General features: G+C 45.9%; 1 pseudogene; it reads left to right on the plus strand.

Moving 5' to 3' along the window:
* The first annotated feature begins 1,179 nt into the window (after positions 1 to 1,179).
* Positions 1,180 to 17,128, plus strand: LOC120677318 (annotated as a pseudogene).
* The last annotated feature ends 1,909 nt before the right edge of the window (positions 17,129 to 19,037 follow it).

Raw genomic sequence — 19,037 nt, forward strand, 5'->3', positions numbered from 1 at the left:
CAGTAACCCACATGTGCTAATGATGCGGTCAAAGGCCTCAAAAGATTCGTCTCGCGGTTTCCAAGTGAGTTCTGAAATTAGTTTTTTAATTAGTGTCCGAAAAACCCTCCCGACATCTGGTCAAAGTGTCGATTTGACATCCAAAAAATTTTGTTTTTGGAACTAAACGGGCCCTTAAAAAAATCAGAAACAAAAATTCAGGAGAAAATTTTTTGGAAATCAGAAAAAGAGAAGCGTGAAAGAGGAGCCGGAAGGGAGCACGTGGTCGCTGTCATGACTCATGCCGTCATGCGTGACTCACTAGTCCCATGTTAGCGCGTCCACCGCCGGGAGCACACCGCGCGGTCAACCTTGACCGCGGAACCAGTATCGGGTACAAAGAGGCCCGGCCCGGTGGAGGTCTCCGTTCTTCCACTCTGTTAGGGTTGAAAACGAAAACGAAAATTTTCGATTACCAGCAACCGTTTTGGAGGTTTTACCGAGATTCTGGTGTAAACGAAAATAAAAACAGCTACCGAAAATACGGAAACGAAAATGATATTTTTATCCGAAACTGAAAGCGAAAACGATTTCAGCTTCTACCGACCGTTTTCGAAAATTACCGTATTTATCTGGTAATTTACCGCCGGTATTACCGTATTTGAAGTCCATTTCAACACATGCTTCCCCACCCCAATAGCTCGCGGAGGTTCAGCGCTAGACATAGGCAGCCTGCGGCCCTGCACTAGCACTATTCTTAATGGCATGCTAGTCTTAAGTCTCTATTTGAATTTGGTTAATGATCATGTATGACTATGTCATTTATGTTGTGTGCAACTTTGTGTCATACTATCGTGTATGCTACTATGTGTCAGTTATCACGGATTAGTTCGATATTTGGATTAATATCTTAATCAAATCTTCACTATTTGCTTATGAGATATGTCAAGTCATATAGTTAATGTTATGCTCTATTGTTTGATATGTTTATCGTTTTTTAAATATCGTTTTGATGGGTTTCGACCGTTATCGATGTGTTCTGGACCGTATATTTCCGCTTTTGAAATTACCGGAATACCGACGTCGTTTTTTGTTTTCAAAAATACCGTATCGCTTTCGTTTCCGATGAAAAAAAATATGAAAGTGAAAATGGTGAAGTCTTTCGCCAATGTTTCCGACGGTTTTCATCAGACTCTGTGACCGTGCCGCAGCTTCCGCGGCCCCCCTCAGCTCAGCTGCCGGCAGCCTGGTACGCTCCGACCTCTCCTTCCCTCTGCTACCTCTGCTTGCCGCTTCCAATGTCCTCGCTAGGAAGGATCCATGTCTTTCCACGATATCTGCTAGAACATTATCCTGTCCGGTCGATGTTTTCTGCGAGCGATTGATTCAGAAAGTTTGGTAGATCCTCCGATCAGTTCTTGTGCTCCTGTATTCTTTTTTGCTGTTCTATACGATCCGCAGACGGTTGTCCGGTACTAGTTGGAACATTCGAGTTCCTCTTCAGGAAGCACAACCGCTGACTGACCAAGAACTTGCAAACTACTGCTTGCTGGTCAGAAATGCTCCCAGGGCAGCGCTTGAATCAATCACCCGCAAAAGAAAAAGTTTTTGCAGCTCTGTATCAGTGAATTTCCTCATACATTTATTTCCTACGGCTCTGTTCAACACAGAACTTGTCCTCAGCAAGAGCGATAAGGTTGAAAATGTTATGAATCAAAGTCTAAAAGCAATGTGAATTCCTTGACTTTGATGGTGGCCAATTAATGAAGAGAGAAAGAAAGAGTATGCATATTCACATACTGTAAATCAGCCCATCTTCTTTCTATAAATAGGGGATCACTTTTATCAGTTGTAACAGAGGGAGAAAACAAGAAGTGAAATAAGCTCTTCCTGCCTGTGTGCTCTTTGCCTGTATTATTGAGTCCATTTCTGCTCTCGTGTGTGTGCTATCAGAGCTGATTTCTTAACAAAAAAATAGGTGACATCGGGTACTCCGATCCGGATCCCTCTTTTTCCTAGGGCCAGTTTAGTTACCAAAAATTTGTGGGCAAAATTTTTGGGTACTTTTACAACACTAATTAAGAGTATTAAATATAAATTAATTATAAAACTAATTATACAGATGGACGGGAAATCGCGAGATGAATCTATTAAGCTTAATTAATTCGTCATTAGAGATTGTTTATTGTAGCACGATATTGTCTAATCGTTGCATAATTAGATTCATTAGATTCGTCTCGAGATTTTACCCAAAAGTTATAGAACGAGTTTTGTCAATTATTCACATATAATACTTCTAATTAATGGTCAAACGTTCGAAGTTACTGTAGCGCAGGAAAATTTTTGAAAACTAAACAGGACCTAAGAAGCAAATGGAAATAAAAGAAATGTCATGGTGGGTGGGAACCGCCGGGGTTTCACTTTGACATCGTGTTTGTTTAGTCCTGCTTGCTTATTTAACATCTCGCGATCAAGAGCTTCAATTCGGCGCAGAGATCCATATAAAGAGGTGGTAATTTACGGAACGCTCCGTACGGTCAATTTCCGACTAGCCAGTAACTGCCGTCTCCATTCCCCCTCGTCTGCAAAGTAAATTAGCTTATGGTAATTTCCAGCGCCAAGCTTCCAGCTAATCACCGGCCACGCGTGCTCATCAAACACATTTGAGTTTCTTTTTACAACACCTGTATTAGTTTCCATATATTATTTTTCTCTTTCTCTTTTGATAAGAAACTATATAAAAAATTAGATACAAACATTTATATACAAAAGTTTGGTCAAAATCACAACGATAAAATTTATAGAAAAGAGAAAATATATAAAAAGTAAAAAATAAAAATCACGAAAGGGGAAATTTTTGAAACAAGCATTTGATGGAACTTCAAAAAAATCAGGAACAAAAATTCAGGAGAAAATTTTGGAAAACAAACCTTAAGAAAAAATTTGGGAGACAAAATTTAAGGAACAAAATGTTAGAAGCAAAAATTTGGAAACAAAAACTTAAGATCAAACTTGAGAGATAAAAGATTTAAAAATAACTTTTTGAGAACAAACAATTAGAAGCAAAAATTTTAGAAACAAAACTTAATACTTAGTTTGGGAGATAAATTTCGAGAACAAACTTAGTCACTGGCTCAAACTAGGCATGGAAGAAAAAAAAGAAAAGAGGAAAGAAATTTAAGATAAATGTTTTGAGATCCATAAATTTTGGAAAGAAAAGTTTCGTGCAAAATTTTGTACAAGAAAATTTAGGAGCCATATAAATTATGCAAAAAGATTGGAGATTTGGAGATAGAGAAATTGGAGATAAATATTTTGACCCAATTTTAAAAGAAAACAATCAAGGAAACAAAAAAGTTGAAGATAGAACACATGGAAATTAGGTCCTGTTTAGTTCTCAAAAATTTCTCTATAATACTTGTCACGTCGATTCTTCGAACACATACGTAGAGCATTAAATGCATTAATTATACAGTTCAACTAGAAATGACGAGATGAATTTTTTAAACCTAATTAGTCTATAATTAGACATTAATTACTAAATAATAATGAAAGTGCTACACTACCCAAATCCAAAAATCTTCATGAACTAAACACACTTTTAGAAAAAAGAAGGTGAAAGAGGAGCCGGAAGGGAGCACGTGGAAATCAGAAAAGAGAAGTGTGAAAGAGGAGCCGGAAGGGAGCACGTGGTAGCTGTCATGACTCGTGCCGTCATGCGTGACTCATTAGTCACATGGTAGCTCCCACCCCATAAAAATGTAAACACAAAAAATCGTCATAGCAGCGAATGTTTTGATACATGTATGGAGTACTAAATGAAGTCTATTTATAAAACTTTTTATATGGATGGGCTGTAAATCGCGAGACGGATCTAATGAGCCTACTTAATCCATGATTTGCAACAGTGATGCTACAGTAACAATCCGCTAATTATTAATTAATTATGGATTAATTAACATCATTAGATTCGTCTCGCGCTTTACAATACATCTGTGCAAAAAGTTTTGCAAATAGACTTCATTTAGTACTTCAAATAGTCAACCGCGAAAACAGAACCAGTATCGGGTATAAAGAGTCCCGGCCCGGCCCGGCCCGGCCCGGTGGAGGTCTCCGTTCTTCCACTCTGTGACCGTGCCGCAGCTTCCGCGGCCCCCCTCAGCTCAGCTGCCGGCAGCCCGGTACGCTCCGCTCTCTCCTTCCCTAGTGGCCTAGTCTCTGCTACCTCTGCTTGCCCCTTCCAATGTCCTCGCTAGGAAGGATCCATGTCTTTCCACGATATCTTCTAGAACATTTTCCTGTCCGGTCGATGTTTTCTGCGAGCGATTCATTCAGAAAGTTTGGTAGATCCTCTGATCAGTTCTTGTGCTCCAGTATTCTTTTTTGCTGTTCTATGCGATCCGCAGACGGTTGTCCGGTACTTGTTGGAACATTCGAGTTCCTCTTCAGGAAGCACAACCGCTAACTGACCAAGAACTTGCAAACTACTGCTTGCTTTCACTTTTATCAGTTGTAACAGAGAGAGAAAACAAGAAGTGAAATAAGCTCTTCCTGCCTGTGTGCTCTTTCCCTGTATTCTTGAGTCCATTTCTGCTCTCATGTGTTCTTAACAGAAAAATGGGTGACATCGGGTGCTCCGGTCCGGATCCCTCTTTTTCCTAAGAAGCAAATGGAAATAAAAGAAATGGCATGGTGTGTGGGAACCGCCGGGGTTTCACTTTGACATCGTGTTTGTTTAGTCCTGCTTGCTTATTTAACATCTCGTATTTCTTGCCACTCTCTTTTTTACATACATCGATGCGTGCTTGCTGCGGAGGATTGAGGTCCTTCTTTTTTTCTTTTTCTAGGACGAGTGGCATAGTTTGAATAACATTGGCGATGCAAGCTAGCTTATCAGTACTAGTCCTAGCAGAAAGTTCAGTGATCAATAGTTCCACTCTATCCATGCCGCAGCTTCCGAGCTCCCCCAGCTCAGCTCAGTTCAGCTGCCTTCAGAGTGACTGGTACACTCCGTCACATTCCTCCCTGCTCCTCTCTGCTTCCCCCCTCCCATGTCCTCACTAGGATCAGTGTCTTTGTACGCTATCTGCTAGAATATTATCCTATCCGGTAGATTGGTTAATTGTTTCCATGTTTTCTGCGGGCGATTGATTCAGAAAATTAGGAAGATGTTCTCGTACTAGCAGTTGTTCACTGATTGTGGATATCTATCGCCATTGCTCCTGTAGTTTTTCTGTTATGCGATCTGCAGGAGATGGTTGTCAGTTACTAGTTGAATGATTCGATTTCCTCTTCGGAAAGCAGAACCACAAACTGACCAACAACATGCAACTACTGCATGCTAGTCAGAACTCAGAAATGCTCCCAGCACTTGCAAACCCATCTAGTTTCTGCAGCTTTGAATCAGCAATTTTCCCGTGGCATACACTTCCTACCTACGGATTAGTTGAACATAAGAGCGGTAAGGTTAAAAATAGCTGACATCGATCGAATCCTCTGGAGTCCATCTTTTTCTTTAAAAAGAAATGAAAATAAAGGAATGGCATGGTTGGTGGGAACCACCAGGGTTTGACTTTGACATCATGTTTGTTTAGTCCTGCTTGTGTTATTTTTCTATCTCGTGATTCTTACCACTCATTTTATATATATTGAGGCGCAAACGTGTTGCAATGTGTTAAGGTGTTTGTTTAGTTATTCTACTAGGACAAGTTGCAATGTGACACACTAGCTCCACCCCCCCTTTTTTTTTTACGGTTTCATTATCTAATCACATGGTTATGTGCTTTTGTTTTTGTTACTAAATAACGTCAGTGCAGCTTCTTTGATATACTGGTTTGAACTTGTTCAGTTCGGGGGCCACCATCACAAACTCTCTAAACATTTCATTTCGGAACTGGAGCGGCTCGGGCGGCGCCCCCGACCACCCCCACCCCAGCCCCCCCCCCCCCCCCCCCGCAGATCCTCGCCCCACCCCCCGGCCGTCGCCGGAGCCCCCAGGCCGGCACAACCCAGCAGCGGGCTGTGAGGGCGACGGCGGGGCCGCATCCCTCGCCCCCAAGCCTGGGAAGGACAGGCTCGACGCACCGCCGCTTCCTGACCGGGTCCGCGCCGCCGGAGGCCCCCTGCGCTGCCACCCCACCGGATCCGGCGCTCCCGCGGCCGGATCGGTCGCCCCCAAGGCGGGGCTCCTGGCGACCGAACCCGTCCTTGGTCGGCAGTTGCCGGATCCAGCGGCGAGCCCCTTCCCCGCGCCCTCCACCTGCCGCCCACCGCCACCTCCACCCCCCGGGTGACTTTGAACTTCGGACGGGCTTCCCAAGGCCTGCCATGGACGGATTCGGCTCCCCGTGGTCGGGATCCCCTCTCCACGGCCGGATCTGCGCTCGGGGCGCCGCCGGTACTGCTCCCTCCTCCATCACCTTTGAGGAACCAAGCGCGGCCGTCCCCCGGGTGTTTCGGCTCGCCTGCGGCCGGATCCGGGGCTTCGATTCCCGGATCTTGTAGTGCCTGGGGTACAGGCCCTTCTCTACCACTGCCGCACGCGTTGCGGCATACGGCCGACCTGTATTGCGTCACAGGTGGTTTGGTGCCCCACTGCCGCCCTACACCTCCAACAAGCGCTGTTGTGTGCTCCACGGAGGCGGCAACACTACTCTGCACTGCTCTCAGGCGGCCGTCCATGGTTTGGTTCTCGATCTAGGCCCCTTTCGATGATGCCGTGTGCTATCTATCGGTTCGTTGATGCAGGACAACAAAGCGTAAGCTATGACCAGTGATGACGCCTACGGGCGCCATGTCCCTTCTTGGAGGCACTACTAAGGTTGTCTGTGTTGACGACCAAAATTGGCACTGGTCGAACAGATCGGTCTGACCGGTGCTTGAGAGCGTTCTGACCGGTCTGCACCATGTAGCCGGTCTGGCAACACCGACCGGTCAGACCGGTCTACCTAGAATCCGAGTACAACTAGAACTCTTTATAGATTTAGATCTGTAATAGGATTTCTTGCGGGATAAGTCCACCCCCACCCTATAAATATAAAGGGTCATGGCCGATTAGGGTATCCAATCGATCAAATCAATACAATTTTTATCTTTTTACTTTTCTCTTGCCCTAGCTTTTCTAATCTACTATTTGTTGTTCCTCCGTCGTCTCTACGTCGATTGAGTGCGTTCTAGGTGGCCTACCGACCCTAGAACAACCCTATGTGCGCCTGCCCCGACGGGTCTTCCCGGGCTAACGTTCATAGGCTTCGTCACCGTTCTGCCGACGACGACCGGTCTGACCGGTCTACGCAGGAGGCGCTGCAGCGAGCTGCCTCTTCGCGCCGCACGTTCGAGTGCGTTCGTGTGTTGATCCTGAAAGGCGTCAACATACTTTTTGGCGACTCCGCTGGGGAAAAGAAAAAATAAATCAGTTGCCATGACCGGTATTTCTAAACCTAGTGAGGTTGATTCTGCCAATATCCGGAGGCCGAATGTTCAACAACTTCCGGACGAGCATCAGAAGATTCTTGATGACATCCAGAAGAAGATCAGAGAAGAGAAGGAGAAGGAGATCCAGAAGCTGGAAGAAGAAGCCATGAACCAGTACATCTCGCACTTCTCCATCGATCGACAAGGGAAGGTCACTACGGATGCCGCCTTCGATGCTTCACAATTTGAGGTAAATTTCGATGAGAACAAGCAGCCTGTCCTTAATTCTGAAATAGCTAATGCTATAGATGATGCTGTTTCTTCTCATGTGAATAATAAGTTGGAATTTATTGGTCAAAATATGCATGATATGTTTGATGACCGTTTTAGCCGAATTGAAATACATATTGGTATGAAGTCTGTCGGTAATAATGCGTCTACATCTAATACTGATAAGACAATTCGTGGTTCGGTAATTCCAACTAATAATGCTATTGTGACTAATTCGGCTAATCAGCAAAGCCGAATTAATTATAATGCATCACCTTATGCCAATATGCCATATGGGGCAGCAATTTCGTTGCGACATTCCACACCGCTGAACTTTGCTCAACCTAGTAGTACATCGATCACAAATCAGCTTAACGCCGATGATGTTGGATTAGGTAGTATCAAAGAGGAGCTGATTAAGATATTTCGGCAAACTTTTGGTATAGAGCCTAAAGCCAAATGCCGATCTTATCAAAGGCCATACCCTGAGAATTACGATTATGTTGCATATCCTCAAGGGTTTAAAATTCCTGAATTTGTTAAATTCACTGGTGATGATAGTAGAACAAAATTGGAGCATATAGGTCAATTTATTATACAATGTGGTGAAGCTAGCACTAATAATATTTACAAATTGAGGTTATTTCCTTTGTCTCTATCGGGTGCTGCATTTACATGGTTTATTTCATTGCCACCCAATTCAATTTTCACTTTTGCTGATTTAGAGCAAAAATTTCATGATTATTTATTTAGTGGTGAAACTGAATTGAAATTGTCACATCTCATATCGGTTAAGCAAAAGATATATGAAGGTGTTTCTGAGTATATTAGAAGATTTAGATATACTAGAAATCGATGTTATAGTTTGACAATTTCTGATAGAGATTTAGTTGATCTAGCTTTTGCTGGTTTACTTGATTTTCATAAAGCAAAGCTAGAGGGACAAAAATTTCTAGATGTTAGTCAAGTCTTACAAAAAGCTCTGGCTAATGAATGCCGAGCCAAAGAAGCTAGAGATTCTCAAAAGTCCAATGAAAAACATAATCGTCCTGTTTATGTGCTCGGGTGTGATTCCAATTATTCGGACGATGAAGGTAAAGATGTTTATACTGCTGAATTTGTTTGGTCCTCTAATGATAAACCTTGTGTTTGCGGTTCTCTTAAGCCGATTCATAAAGATCGGCAAGAAATATTTACTTTTGATGTATCCAAATGTGAGAGGATATTTGATGAATTATATAAGAATGAGTACATCAAGATGTCGCATGTCATACCGCCGCTTGAAGAATTAAAATGGCGAGCTTATTGCAAATTTCATAATACTTTCTCTCATGCGACTAATGATTGCAATGTGCTTCGAAGGCAAATTCAATCGGCTGTTAACGAAGACCGAATAATTGTTCAACAAATGAAGGTGGATCAGAATCCTTTCCCTGCACATACACATGTGCTTGAATTGAGTAATCCTAAAGTGTTACTTCAGCCAAATCAAGCCGAATCAACAAAAGGAAAAAATATAATTATTGGTGAAGAAAGGTCTGAGCCTTCGAAATCTCATCAGGAAGCTCCAGCAAAGAAGGTCCCTGAAGATTCATTGAAGAATTCAGCGCTCGGGGGGCAAGAACAGAAGAAGGATACCAGATCTGCTCAAACCGGTCTGATCGGTCTGGAGACCGGTCCGGCTGGTCCATCTGGGATTTCTAAAAAAAATCCAGAAACAACAAAAAGGAGAGGCCGAGTTTCAAGCAACTCTTGGCCAAGTATGAGGAGAAAGGAGCTACTCAGAAATAGAAGAAACGACCAGATCAAGCTAAAGACACAAATCCATCATCGGAGCATCATGAGCAATCGGCTTCTCATGTTCAACAAGGTAATAATGCTTTTGCGCCGTATTCATTTGGTGGGCCGATTGCTCCATGGTTCTGATCGTATCCTTACTATTACACACCTATGGATTATAGTAGAATGTATATGCATCCATATTTTATTCAATATTCTTCTATATATCCAAGTTATGGTGCCTCTCAAAGACCGATTGTTGCTAGCAATAATCTGGTCAAAAGCAAACCTGATTGCAGCAAGGAGGGTGAGAAAGACATAAAGCAAGACAACAAGTATTTACAGCCGAGGTGGTGCCCTTCAGGCTTGTCCCACACCCAAAAGAGAAGGCTGCAGCGGATGCGCAAGAAGGAGTCTATGGAACAGCAAGCGGAGGTTGTACCAGCAAGGTCGGCGACTATGAAGCAGGTATGGAGGCCTAAGCAAGTTGTTTCGTCATCAGCTTGAAAAAGAAGTAAGATATAGCCGATAGAATTTATCGCCCCTAGAACAAAATATGGCCGATGCATATTTATCATCGTCCTTAGTCAATTTTGGTCCAGAGGCTTGTTTTTTGGCATGCTAGCATCACCAAAAAATAGGGGGGCATATGTTGACGACCAAAATTGGCACTGGTCGAACAGACCGGTCTGACCGGTGCTTGAGAGCGGTCTGACCGGTCTGCACCATGTAACCGGTCTGGCAACACCGACCGGTCTGACCGGTCTACCTGGAATCCGAGTACAACTAGAACTATTTGTAGATTTAGATCTGTAATAAGATTTCTTGCGGGATAAGTCCACCCCACCCTATAAATATAAAGGGTCACGGCCGATTAGGGTATCCAATCGATCAAATCAATACAACTTTTATCTTTTTACTTTTATCTTGCCCTAGGTTTTTCAATCTACTATTTGTTGTTCTTCCGTCGTCTCTACGTCGATTGAGGGCGTTCTAGGTGGCATGCCGACCCTAGAACAACCCTACGTGCGCCTGCCCCGACGGGTCTTCCCGGGCTAACGTTCGTAGGCTTCGTCACCGTTCTGCCGGCGACGACCGGTCTGACAGCTCCAAGGGACCGGTCTGACCGGTCTACGCAGGAGGCGCTGCAGCGAGCTGCCTCTTCGCACCACATGTTTGAGTGCGTTCGTGTGTTAATCCTGAAAGGTGTCAACAGTCTGCATCGCCAATTCTCTGGGTGAAAACCCAGATTTAGGCTAGCACTAAATCGGGCAATGACGACAACCAAATGTCGTGTCCTCCATGGAGGCATTGTCTTGGAGTTTTCCGATGAGCTAGCATGTCGGTCAAGCTGTTCTACGTCCTACTGGTTCATCGATGGATCACCTCTGGCGCCTCTGCTTCGTCGCCGGGCTTCCCGTTGGCAGCATCTCTAAATCATATGCAGTGTGCTCCCCGCGCTCTTGGAGGCCGGATACTCCCTCAAAAATGATCTTGTCAGCTTCAAGGAAGGTCGGCGCTTTCCGGCTCACAGTGGTTGGCACGCCCCCACCACTTTAAGTCCCCATCCTGCTGGACGGCCCTCCCTATTGGAAGGTGGAGGGTGACAGTAGGACCTGCTGGGCAGCTCTCCCTATTGGAAGGTGGAGAGTGGCAGCAGGACGGCTATGAGAGGTGGTGTGGCGGCGCAACAACCATTGTGGTGAAGGCAAGCACGCTGCTCAGTTGTGATGGCTCTCTGACGATTTGGGATGGTTACAGCTTGTGTTCTCACTTAGGGGGTCTGTGTTCGTTGTTGTGTTGTGCTGTTGTTGTTTTTGTGTCGTGTCAGTGCGCTGTTGTTGTTATCAAACTCGTGTTGTAACTTCTCCTGTATTGTGGGCCATTCTGGGGCCAACACCATTATCAATATAATGGAATTCATGTGGGGAGTCCCCCCCCCCCCCTTGACCGTCAAAAAAAAAACTTGTTCAGTTCAATTGTTAGTTTGTTGATTTCTTGTTTCGGAGTAACATAAATTGGGATTAAGTTTTCATGGTTGTATTACACGGTTACACCCTCGATTGCATTCACCCCTCGTCCAATTTTTTTTACTCCCAAGAGAGAGTCCATATGCTTGTTCTTATCCATTTTCCTGATTCTGTTAATTCAAAATTTTGCAGGTGGTACAGTGGTAACAAGATGAAGATGTCGTTGTTCCTTGTGCTGCTCATCACACTGCTATCTGCAACCGCCACTCTTCCTTTGGAGGCGCTCAACGTGAGAGGACACCGGCTCAAGTCCAAGACATTCCTGTCCCCGCCGATCTCCCTGCGGCCCGGCTCTGTCTCCAACAAGGTCTACTACGACATCTCCTTCCCGAGAGGCCACCTTGCACTCAAGAGCTTCAATGCGGAGGTCGTCGACGAGCATGGCGTCCCCATCCCGCTCCATGAGACCTACCTCCACCACTGGGTCGCGGGGCCCTACTTTAAGGCGAAGGACGCCGCGGCGGCGGCGGCACAGAATCTCCCGGACTTCATCCTGATTAGGAACTCCGGTGTGTGCAAGACCACTCTAGGACAGTACTATGGGCTCGGCTCCGAGACCCGGCACACCGCGACTTGGGTGCCTGATCCCTACGGCATTGAGGTCGGCAACCCGGAGGCACCACCGAAGGGGTACGAGGAGAAGTGGGTGTTCAACATTCACGCCATTGACACCAGGGGCGTCACCGACAAGCTGGGCTGCACCGAGTGCAGGTGCAACCTGTACAACGTGACGATCGATGAGGATGGCCAGCGCATCAGTAAGGACTACACCGGCGGGGCGGGCTGCTGCTACGATGAGACCCGGTGCAAGGTGAAGGAAGGTTTGCCAATGGCGCGGCGAGGAATGTGTTCCTGCGATACAAGGTGATGTGGCTCGACTGGAGTGATGCGGTTTTGCCCGTGAAGATTTACATCTTCGATGCCAGTGATAGAGCTCTGCTTGAGGGTAAATCAGAGCCTGCATGCAAGGTAATGACGTATGGATGTTGCAACAAGTAGAAGCTTCGTATACGCTTCAGATGCTGAGAGATGCACAATCTGAAGTTTTAATTTGGATAGGTTATACTCGAGATGGTTTAAGATCTGGACCCTTTTGTATGTGCAGATTGAGTACCAGGTTGAGGAATGCAGCTCAGGAAACCAGGCCAAGAACGACTGCGTCCATGTTCAGGTGGCCAAACAAATCCTGCCCCGGGGAGGCGACATCGTGTTCGGCGTTGGGCACCAGCATTCAGGTGGCATCGCCGCCTCTCTGCACGGCGAGGTAGCTTCCACCACTGATTTTATCTATTTGCATTTTGTTGGCGCAGAGCTCAGTATCATCGTCTGAAAAAAACTAAAATCCAAGTACTAGCAAGTAATGACCATTGCTGACCTGAAATTTCAGTTGCTAGCCTGAATGCTGATGAACTTTTTTCGAGAATACGCAGGAGAGCTGCATATCATTGCATTAAGAAGAAATAGATTGTTCAAAGTTTACAACGCGAGCCAAAAAGGGACACACGCACACCTCAACCGATCTTTAAAGGACTATACGGCACTAAAAAACAACCGAAGAACACCCAGTACAACCCAACCAACTAGCTAGAAAGTGACGCTTCCCCCTAACGGCGACCGATGAGGCCAGCCGATTCTAGCAAGTTTCGTCGCACCAGCCTGAATCCAATTGCCTCCCTCGGCTATGATGTCGTACAACAGGCGATTTGGAGTCCGCTCGGTGTTGTTAAACCCGGGCGTTCCGCTCTTTTCACACCATCCAAGAGACGAGCATCACGGCTGTATCCAGTCCCTTCTTCTGTTCTTTGGACAAGTCTTGGCGCAAAGTAAGCCACCACTCCAGGAAGCTTAAATCTGCAGCAGGCGGAGGGCTTTGGTAACCGAGCACAACGAATAGGGAGTGCCAAACCTGCTTAGTGAAGTTGCAAGTGCAGAGGAGATGATCAGCTGTCTCAACTTCCTTTTTTTTAAAAGGGAAATTTTATTGATTTCCAGCACAATACATCAAGGTGATATATCGTCTTGAAATTTTCCTGACCTCTGCCTAAACGACACACAGCCTAAGAAGAGTTTGATATAGATCCTTCCATACTAATGACTGTTAATCCTAAGACTAGACCGCCTCCTATGTGCCCGGGCAAAAAAAATCCTTAGCCACTTGTGCCAAGAAATGAGAAACCACTAAAAGCTTGTCCTACAAATTATGCTTCTGAAGGATAGCCCACGTACGGAGTCAGTGCGTAGTTGAGTAGATAACTTGCAAAAAAGAAGATTTTTTATTATCGAACAGCACAGTATTTCTGCATAGCCAAATAGACCAACACAAGACTACCGCGCCCAGAAGTACTAGTGGCTTATATTCTTTAGGAATTCCATTGAGTTGTCTCAACTTCCTGGTCACACAATCGACAGTCTATATCCGTAGTTATCCCACGACGATGCCTGCAGTCAGCTGTCCAAATGTGACCTTTGACTGCCAGCCAAGTAAAAATTTTAACTTTCATGGGCGCCCAAGCATTCCAAATTAGTCTTGCTCCCTTGAACTGAGTGCTCCCATGGAAGAATGCCTGGTAAGTTGACCTAGCCAAATAGGTGGCATCGGAAGTCCATTTCCAGCTGATAGTATCCTCCACGCCCTGCCTCAATTGCACGCCTTCAACAGCCTCCCATAACAGCAAGTATTCAGAGATAGCTTGAATAGTAAGCGTGCCTGTAATGTCTTGAATCCAAATCTTGTCAACCATGGCAGTGGCGACCGTTCTTGTTCTCCGCATATTCGGTTTGATGAGCTTGCAGAGCTCAGGTGCTAACAGGCATGGTGAGTCGGCCTAGCCAATGATCCGACCAAAAAAGGGTTAAATTGCCATCACCCAGCTCAATGACTATGGAGGCATTGAACATCGCCTGCTCTACGGAATCTTTGCCGAAGTCCAGTTCCAAAATCTTCCAAGGTTTGTTAGCGTCTGTATGTTTGAGCCAAAACCACCTTAAATGTAGAGCATAAGCGGCTAAACGAAGGTCCACCACGCCCAAACCTCCAAACTCTGTTGGCTGGCAAACGAAGAGAAAATTGCCTATTTGACATCATAAAAGATGGGGTTTGCTCCTTTGACACTGAAAGATGAAAACTTGCTCATATATCCCCATCTGAAAATTTTGTTGCGCATTTGACACTCCGTCCACTTCTGTTAGTTTCTGCTGTTATAGATGTCCGACGGCTGTGGCCGGACATCTCTGGCGGTATCCGTGGCCGCGGCGGCTTCAGGGGTGGCCTCACGCCGGATGGCGATGGAGCAGGGGAGTGTACGGGACCCGTCCGACTGCCGTAGGGGAAGCCCATGAAGCAACCGCGTCTGGTCACGGCGTCCTCCCTAGCGGCGGCTAGAGCGTCCGTCCCCCTCCTGGTGACGGTTCGGCAGCCCGGCGTGGGGGCCTAGACAGTGGTGGACTGAGCCGACAGGCGGAGTGTCCTCCGCCATCGACCTGGAAATGCCGGCCGCGCGACAGATGGGAGGCGAGCGCAGGACCGCGTCGCGGTAGGAGAGTGGTGAACCCTCGCCGTCGGAGGGCGTAGCGTCCTTCCAGCGCAGCTACTTGCTGCGACCGCCGGAGGGGTAGAAGGCTGTAGGGATACGGGTAGCGAAAACAAAAAATTTCTACCGCATAAACCAGGATTACTGCAGTTATAGATCACGGAATTACCACTAGACGCGCGGATGCGAAACTTCTGTAGCGCGTCGATGTAGTCGAACAGATCCTCGCCGAAGAGTCTCACGAACGGTTCGTCCTTGTGTCGTAGGTGCAGCACCTCCAAGGTATCCACACGTATGGGAATAAGCGTCGCGATCCGGACTGCTAGGTCTGTGAAGGTGACCTAGGGCGTGGGCGCACAAGAGGTGGGCGACCAGCAAAGGTAGCGGCAGCCTTGGGGATGGGGGGAGGGCGCGCTTTTATAGTCCCTAGAGGTGTCCCCTAGGTGGGCTCCCCTTGGGTCTATTAGTGCACATAAGCCTAGTTTAATTTTGGATCTCATTTTCATTAGGGCTTCTTTCCCTTAAGCGTGTAGACCCTATGGGTTCACGCGCGAATAGACGTGGCCCGAGTACTCTTACTCGGGCCAATAGTTGATAGCAGCCTCTAGCAAGACATGTCAACTCCGATGCGCACGCAAGGATCATATCTGACGAGCAGTCACAATGTCACATACATGCTGGTCCTTTTGCCTCACGATATTTGGTCTAGCTCTAAGCTAACCTCTCTTTCTCGATGTCGTGATTCATATCTTTGGTTAACACTTAACCGTCGCATGGCCATGCACACTCGAGGGGCCCAGAGATATCTCTCAGGTAGAGAGGGACAAATTCCATCTTGATTAACCGTGCCTCACAGCATGCTTTCTGACAAATCCAAAACCTACCTTTATGATTGTCCAGTTACGGAACAACGTTTGACAGCCCCTAGGTAGGTCGATTCACATCTTGAGAACATGCATTAATCTCAGGTCTAAGGACAAAACATACATATTGTGTAAATCGAGAACCATGTCTCATGTTGGGTCAGTCCTGTCACATGTATCACGTGTTCATATTATTGGTTTGACATCTCCATATCCATGACTTGTGAAATCTAGTCATCAACCATTACATGTACTAGTCTAATATTCATGTGTGTCTTCACATGAACTCCAACCAGAAATATCTTTTAGAATAACCAGTCTCACAAACAATTCAAATAATTGTTATTCAATACATGTAAGCACTGTTGGATTTTCAATAAACACAATATAAATCATGGATATTATGGAATAAAATCATCTCTATGATTGCCTTGAGGGCATATCTCCAACACTCCCCCACTTGTATTAGTCAATCTAAAATATGTATCTAATATCTATTGCTCGTGTACGCGCCTCATGCTTGGGCTGCGGGAAAGGGTGTGGGCGTGTGGCCTCGGAGAGAGAGAGGAGCGGGCTGGGGTCGTAGCCGCCGGACCCGGGTGGGACGCCGGCGAGGGTGAGCCGTGGGGGCCGGGAGGGGAGGTGGTGGTGGTGGTGCGCTCCATCTCAGGGGTGGTCGCCGGCCGGGCCCGGGTGGGTCACCGGCGAGCGGCGGCCGAGGGGGCCGAGGGAGGGGGGAGAGGAGGGGTGTGAACTTCTCAATGCTGATGAACTGCCTGCACTGAACTTGTCACACAGGACGGCCGCCTGCTATGTGAATCGGTGGCAAGCTACGGCGAGGGCCAGGAGGCCGGGAACGAGGCTGGCTACATCGTCGGCATGTCGACCTGCTACCCGAAGCCTGGCACCGTGACGGTGCGCGACGGCGAGGTGCTAACCGTGGTGTCCAACTACAGCAGCGAGCGGCAGCACACGGGCGTGATGGGCCTCTTCTACATCCTCGTGGCCGAGCATGAGCAGTAGCAGCAGCTGCTGCTGCCGGCTGCCCCCGGCAAGCCGGGCCTGTGCTTCAGCTTCCCGGTCTCATGTGAGCTGCATGTTTCTGAATCTCTCACGTTCTGAACTTGCTTTGGCTTGTTTTGCAGTCTGAAACTTCGAAATTTTGATGGCATTTATTCTGAACTGAGTAGTAGTTTGTGCTATCCTTATGAGCCATCCAAATTTGTTCTGAACTTGCTATCTGATCGTCTTGCGGCGCCTGAAACTTCGAATTTTCATGGTATTTGTTCGAATATGATTTTCTTTAAAAATTTCTCCCTCCAAATTAATATTGCAGGTGCCAGCAAAGCAAGGCCAGTCTACAGTGCAAATCTATAATCTTACCGCGTCATTTACCATAAATTTTAACAAATGACGCCCAGTTCGAGAAAAAAACCTACATTCGTGAGAGTCGTAGCACCGTACGTCTTGAGTGTTGACACATACGCGACGAGAGCAGCATCTGGTTTTTGGCATCTTTTAACATGCACTGTATGTTCGATGCTTGCATAGAACGAGACTGGTCAGCCAGCAATATTTTTCTCTCACGCCAAATTAGCACAAGTCACTAACTAAGGATGGAAAAGGATCGATTCGCATGGAATCGGATTGATAGCATTTTTTACCATATTTTAAATCGAATACGGATACGGATTCGAATATTCTCGGATACGAATACAAAACGGATGTCTCGGATTCGGATTCGAATTCGGATATTGACTTGATATATGAGCTAACATTTAATTAATCTCTTTATTAGTAGTTTTAGATTATAAAATTATTTTACAGGTACAAAATAAAGTATAATAATACAACAAAGATATCTAGTTAAAAAATTTATTTATTGTTAATAAATAAATACATAAAAATAAAATTAGAACTAAAATATATTGCAATAAACATATAAATAATTTTATTATATATAAATAAAAAATATAGAAGTAATTTTGAGATAAAATAAGAATATTTAAAGTAAATTTAATTTTTTTGTTATATCTTTATTATAAAATTAATAATATGGGTGGTAAGAAAAAGATATAATGTCTTAAATAGTTTTTGAATGAAAACGGATACGGATTGTGTCGGATATTGTCGAATACGAATCTGAAATCAGATAGAGAAAATCAATGCAAATCGGATCTGGATGTATCCACTTTACTACCATATTAAATTCGAATACGGATACAGATATCCATATTGATGTTTAAACGGATACGAATATCGGATAATTCGGATATCTAATATCCGTTTCTCATCCTTACCACTAACCACCAACCAGCCAGCAGTACTTTTCTCTCATAACAGATCAGCATCAGCTACACCCAAACGACCAGAATGTCATCAGGCCACGAGAAGCGTATGCGCGGTTGGACGCCATATATACCTGAGTGGCTGAGTATATATAGTTGTGCAGTGTGTGAACGTCCGAGATGAGCTTAGCAACGATAGCCTCAATCATCCGGGTAGCACATCCTGGTGGCACGTCGACATGCCGACGACGTAGCCCGCCTAGGGGTGGTAATGGGCCATGGCCCTAATGGCCTCTTCACAGCCCAATAAAACTCTTAAAATTTTTAGTTCAAAAATACATATGTTTAGAGCCCGGCCTTTTTAGAACCCGATCCTTAGATTTTCTAGTTCAAAATATTGGGCCCTTACCCACCCCTAAGCCCGCCTCGTTGCCGGCTGGCCTCCTCCAGTCCACTGTCCCACCACCTGCCTCCCAGCTTCTTTCTTCCCGAGTGCGCCGCCTGCCTGAGCCCCCATGGCATCGATCGCCTTCCCCACGGGCCACGTCGCGGTCTAAGACTCAAGAGAGAACTTTTATTCGACGCGGAGATGGTCGGCGACGAGCTAGGCCGGCGTCCCGATCCCGCTTCACGAGACCTGCACCGTACCACGTACTGGCTCGCGACGCCGGCGAAGCTGGCGGAGAAGTACGAGGAGCTATAGTTGACAACCCAGGTCTAGGATGATCACCATCCGTTGATGATTCACAGCAGATTACTTTCGTTTATTACATGAAAAAATGACATCAGCGTCGGCAATGGAGCTCAACATCAACGGCATTGTCCAACAAGGCAACAACAGCCTCGTTAGACAGGCACATGGATGCAGTGTTTGTACAAAAGAAA

The sequence above is a fragment of the Panicum virgatum genome, chromosome 6N (assembly GCF_016808335.1).
Source record: "Panicum virgatum strain AP13 chromosome 6N, P.virgatum_v5, whole genome shotgun sequence".
NCBI classification, from domain to species: Eukaryota; Viridiplantae; Streptophyta; class Magnoliopsida; order Poales; family Poaceae; genus Panicum; species Panicum virgatum.